The sequence below is a fragment of the Netta rufina genome (assembly GCF_964035555.1).
Source record: "Netta rufina genome assembly, chromosome: 14".
In the NCBI taxonomy this organism is placed as follows: domain Eukaryota; kingdom Metazoa; phylum Chordata; class Aves; order Anseriformes; family Anatidae; genus Netta; species Netta rufina.
In genome coordinates, this window is record NC_140137.1 from 20,722,361 (window position 1) to 20,728,128 (window position 5,768).

A 5,768-nucleotide genomic window follows, 5' to 3' on the forward strand; every position below is an offset into this window, starting at 1 on the left:
ATCTGACCACCACCGACAGGAAAAGACGTGCGTCACTGCTGGCAGCAGCCCAGCTGCCCTCGGACGGCACCGCACGGCACCGCGCGGCCCCTCCGCGGCTGCTCGCGGATCCGCGGCCGTGCTGCCGCGCCGCCGGGGCCGAGCCGGGCCGGGCCGGGAGGCGGAGCCGCAGCGCCGGGAGCGCGCCGGCGGCGGGTTGGGCCGTGTCACGCGGCCGCGAGGCTGCCAAGGCCGAGCGGAAACACTACTCTCGCGGCGGCCGGAACCGGGCCACCATATTTGGCGTTTCCTCCGGGCCTTTTAAGGCGCTTCCGAGGCCCAAAAAAGGCTTTTCCTGCTCACGCCCTCTTGGGGCCGCACCGCGGAGCTTCCGGGGGCCGCCGGGCCGCCTCGGAACGGCCCCGCCCCTGGGGCGCCGCGGCGGGTCTCTCGCTCGGGCCGGGCCCCGCCCCGCCCCGCCCGGCCCTGGCCGCGGGCTGCTCGTCTGGCGGCTGCGGGCCCGGGCAGCGTCTGCTCCACGCGGGCTCCTGTGGCGGGTCCGGGGCCCTCAGGTCGCACTGCGGACGCCCGCTCGCGGCGCGGCCCAAAGGAGCTGCGGCTGTGCGCTGCCGTCTGAATGGCTGTGCTCCCTGCGACCTTTGGAGGGCAGGCCTCTGCCTTCCCTCGCTGCCGGCTGCTGCTGCGGTTTCTTTAATAGGGAGTGAGTCGCTCTGCCTGCACGCCTCAGAAATAGGTAGGATGCAGTTTAACCCGGGGAATACGGAAGAGTCCTGTGCCCGTGTTTTTCGTCTGTAGAGCTTTTCCATAAGCCGCTCTTTGCTTGGGGAAGTGCAGGCAATGCTTGCCCGCATGGTTGGTTTGCTCTTTAATTACACTACTCGGCCCTGGAATGTTTCTAGAAGAAAAACTGATCCATTCATTTCCTTTTAGAAATAAAGGGAAGAAAATCAGCTATGGCAATTTTAAAGAACCCAACTCCCTCCTGTGATATGCTGCGTGCCCTGTTATGTCCTGGGAATGCTACTAGAGAATCCCTGTTGGTGAAATACGATTGTTAAAGCTGTTTCTGTTGCAGCTGTGAGTTGCTCTTAACCATGGGCCTTGGCTGACAGAACAGATGAGACTTAGCAGGGAGAATAGAGAGCTTGAAGAAGAGATTTTGGAGTGAAGAGCTATGTGATCATGGGCCGTTCTTTCCTCGGCAGCTTTCACTGGTCCATGTCTGGAACACCGAGGATCTGAGAAAGATCTTAAGTAACCCCAAAGGCAAATAACTTTTTAGACTCTAACCTGACATCCATGGACTGAAGTGATCTGAGCTGCAGAAGGCACCCTTAGGAGAGCTGCCCACAAACACACCTTCACCATTGTTGAGTTTGACTAAAGACAGGTGAAGTGGTCCAAGGTTGGCTCATGAAGAACTGTAACTGAGGGCTGTAAGGCTATGTTGGTTGACTTTTGATATAAGTATCTGTTTCTTTCAAAAGTTTTCTATTTGTGGCCCAGTAGACCAGAATTCTCAAAAGCTATGTGTGTGTAGGTAAAAAATACTTATGAAGAGGGTTTAGATATGTGATTCTTGAGCTATACGTTGCATGTTTTTACATGTGTATGTTATCTGCATGTAGCCATAGTGCTGGTTACACCTAGAGGGAAGGCTGTGTGTTTTAAAGTACTCTGAGGCTCTAGGATGATAATATACGAGCTGTAGCAAATGAACAAGAACTTTGTCAATAGTTAAGTTGTTCTGCTATAATCAAAATGTCTTTGTTTTTAAAAGCACAGGCTTGACTTACAGGCTAATGATTTATGATCTTGACTAAAGAAACTTACTCCTGTTAAAGAACAGAAGACAATGTATATGCCTAGTATCTAGTGTTCTTTGGGCTTTGATTTTGTCCTTTGACACTGCCGTAATGAAAATGACAGATGGTTAGGCAGTATTATTCTTAACATGCACATTTCATTTCCTTAACTATAAAAAGAATTAATAAAGCATGCTTCTGGAACTTTTTTTTTTTTTTTTTTTTTAAATCAATAAATAGGCTTATATTTGTGCTTTTTTTTTTTTTGTAATCTTTTCATACTACTTTTTGTCCCTCTGAACACAAATGATGATACACAATGACACTATGAGTAAAAATGTCAGTGGCTATAAGTTCTGCTATCCAATGTCCGCTGTAAGTTTGACCTGAGTTCTATGACCTGATTTAGCCATGTAGCCTGGCTACTGTGATTCGTCTGTAACAAGAAAACTACTCGTCACAAATAGGCTTTCAGACATCAGAGTCAGGGCAGGGAGACAAAGGTTTAATTTGATCTTGAAAAGGTTGAAAGCCTTTAGACTCCTGTAAAGATGCAATTACAACTCTTAAGCAGGCTCAGTTACAACTCTTAAGCAGACTGAACATTACTTGTTATCTGACAAGGGCAATTCTTCAATCCAGCAAATTCCGTTAGGGATGGTTATAGAGATTCTTCAAAACATGTTACATAATTAACATCAAAAATGTGTCTATCCCAATTGCTGTACTCCTTTGATAAAACAGATATTGGTAGCTCTCAGGTAGCTTATGTGCCCAGCTGTGTACTAAGTCACTGAACTGTCTGGTGTGTTCAAATGTGTGGCATTCTATGAGCTGAGTTTATGAAATGGAACTATGCTTCCAGGTTTGGTGCCTGTATATGTATATAGGCACTTTGGTGTATACAGTAATTGCAGTTATGGCAGCCTCAGGGAACCCTCAAGATACTGTTAATGTACCTTACTAAAACCTAGGCGTCAGTGAAAGAAATGTGAGTAAATTCTGGAAAACAAATGCTCTGCAGTGAATGAGTGTAATTCTAGCACTTCTAACAGATCTGATTGCATTTGTCCTTGGAATACCTGGAAGAACGTTGGAGCATAAGGAAGTAAAGGGACAGGCTCAATGAGTAAATCTTGCTAAAAAATTCCTAGAATAAAATGTCAGCAGTAGTTCTCATAATAGATTGAGAGAGATTTCTTACCTAGTTAGCTGGAGAACTGGACATGAAAGTATATTTATATATATGTGGAAATCTGACAAATCTTAAGAAAATGCACAGCACCAGCATTTTGATCTGAAGGTTCTAGTGATTAAAGGTCATTGCCATGATTCTTAAATTCTTTTTGTGTAAATAAGCCTGAGGATTATAAGGAACTCCATGTGTATTCAAAAGGCTAGAAAGCAGCAATGAGGTATTGAATTTAAAGGCAAAAACTGTCTGCACATCTGGCATTTTGCCCTAAGGAGAAGGGCATTTTGTGGACAAAATCAGGCCACCTGAGAGGTTGCAACTGTAGTTTTAACACGCCAGAGATCATGACATAAAATGAACACATGCTGATTTTTATTTTGTATTTTTATTATTTATTTATTATGTTAAAAAATGCATCTGAATTAAAATACAGTAGTTAAGAAGTAAGCAAATGTTGGTGCCGTTTATTAAGAAGTCTTGTACTTGATCAAAAGAATCCAGTCTCTGGTCCACTGTAAGATGTAGTCTTGGAGTACTCTTCCAGCAGTTGAGACCTGTGGGTAACACGTTTCATGAACCCATGTCTTTGCACATCTACTTCTGTCCACGTGATTTGTGAAGCTAGACAAAATTATAATGTTCACAATATTTGGTGGGAAAGTGAATTTTAGTGTATCCATGTGCTGCACGAAGAGAGAGGTGTGTGGGTGTTTAAACTTGCTATTTTGTAACTGAATTTGATGGCTATTAAGGCTTTTATTGTAGAAGATGGTGAATAATACCATTTCCACGACAGCTACAGAACTGTCTCCTTCCCTTCTTTGCACTCTCTGTGGTTGAAGAAGCAGAATCTGTTTTGTACACCAGGTGGTTTGTACCTCATATCATCCATTGTTTTCTGTACTTTGTGTTATTCTCTTTTATTGTTTCTGAGGAGTAGAGGCCTGCACTGTCCATCGTATTCAAAATGTTTCCTGCCTGAGCAGGGGTTTGTACCAGATGACCTCCAGAAGTGCCTTCTAACTTCAACCACTCTGATTATGTGACTCTGCGATGCAGGATGAACGTAGATTTATTGTGGTATATATATTTTTTTCTCCTATTTTTCTTCATTATTTGCCGAATATTTCTAAACGTCGTGTCTGGCTTTTGAGCAGTGAGATGACCTTTTAGTCTTACTTTTTGTTAAGATCTTTTTGGGTGATAACAGTTCTCTTGGAGACCATCATATGATGTATAATATTAAAAATTTGCACCCCCAACCCCTGACTTGTTTGTTTGTTGTATTACCTACATTGAAAATCATCTGCAACTTCCTTGTCTGTTTCCACAACATTGTTATCTCTTGTAGGTACTCTATGGGAGCATTATTATTATTATTATTATTATTATTATTATTATTATTATTATTATTATTACTAAACAACTGCTCAGAACAAAAGCATTGTCAGAAATCTGCCATCTCAGTATTCATCTGGCTTTTTCAAATACTCATTAAATATTGTTTCTCAGGGCTGGACAGAGATCTCTGTTGGTGATTTTTGCCTAACTGAAACTGAACATTTATTACTGTTCTTTCAGCTTTTTAGTAAGTTGCTTCTCTGGAGGAGAGCTGTTCCTGTCATCTCATGCCTTTGGCAAGGTCTGTACAGAACAGTTTATGGAAATCCAGATATAGTACATCAGGTGAATTTCACATGTCCACGTGCCCATTGATTCTTCCAAATAATTCTAAAGCATTTGTCAGACATAAATTTGTCACACACATACACGCTAATTTTGACTTTCAGAATTGCTTCTACTAGCATACCTGGAAATAGAAGTTGGACTGATGCTTTCTGAAACATGTATAAAAATTTGTCATGTATGTTAACTTGCAGTCCCCTGGTACTGAGGTAAAACATCGCAGCTATTATGCTTTTTCAATTGCACATTTGAGGGGTTATGATATGGTCTAGTGATTTATTGTTACTCATTCTGTTGACTTAATCCCTTCTGTAATTATCCTACAGAAACTTTGGTATATGGGAGTTGTATTACATAATATTTTAAAGGTAATTTTTTGGCACAGGAACTTTTCCAAGTTTGTCTGAAATAAAATGAGTACAAAAATAACTTTTTTGGTGCCCTTCTTTTGTTTTAAACATCAGCTGCTCTTACAAATTCTCTGACAGTCTCACAGTTCCTGATATGGCTGAGTGTCCTGGTTTCAGCTAGTATAGAGTTAACTTTCCTCCTAGTAGCTGGTAGGGTGCTATGTTTTGGCTTAGGATGAGAAGAGTGCTGATAACACACTGATGTTTTAGTTGTTGCAGAGCAGCGCTTACACCAAGCCAAGGACGCCTCAGCTTCTCGCTCTGTCCTGCCAGCAGGCAGGCTGGGGTGCAGCAGGAGCTGGGAGGGGACAGACCCAGGACAGCTGACCCAAACTGGCCAAAGGGGTATTCCATCCTGTCTGGGGTCATGCTGAACAATATACAGGGGTGGCTAGCCAGGGTGGGGGGGCGGCTGCTCGGGGATAGGCTGGGCATCGGTCAGCGGGTGGTGAGCAATTGCATTGTGCATCACTTGTTTTGTACACGTTATTATTATTAGTACTATTATTATTATTAATTATTATTTTCCTTTCTTAATAAACTGTTGTTACCTCAGCCCACAGGCTTCATTTTCCTGTTTCTCTCCCCCGTCCGAGAAATGGAGGGGGGAGGGTGAGCGAACTGATGTGTGGTGCTTAGCTGCCGGCTGGGTTAAACCACAACACTGAGAAA

The 5,768-nt window shown here is 43.5% G+C and overlaps 1 long non-coding RNA gene across 1 annotated transcript; it reads left to right on the forward strand.

Moving 5' to 3' along the window:
- The first annotated feature begins 434 nt into the window (after positions 1–434).
- On the forward strand, positions 435–5,115 carry LOC311214578. The gene is made up of 2 exons (XR_014618848.1): positions 435–733; positions 931–5,115. It is a non-coding gene; the product is annotated as an uncharacterized lncRNA (long non-coding RNA).
- Positions 5,116–5,768: the final 653 nt, after the last annotated feature.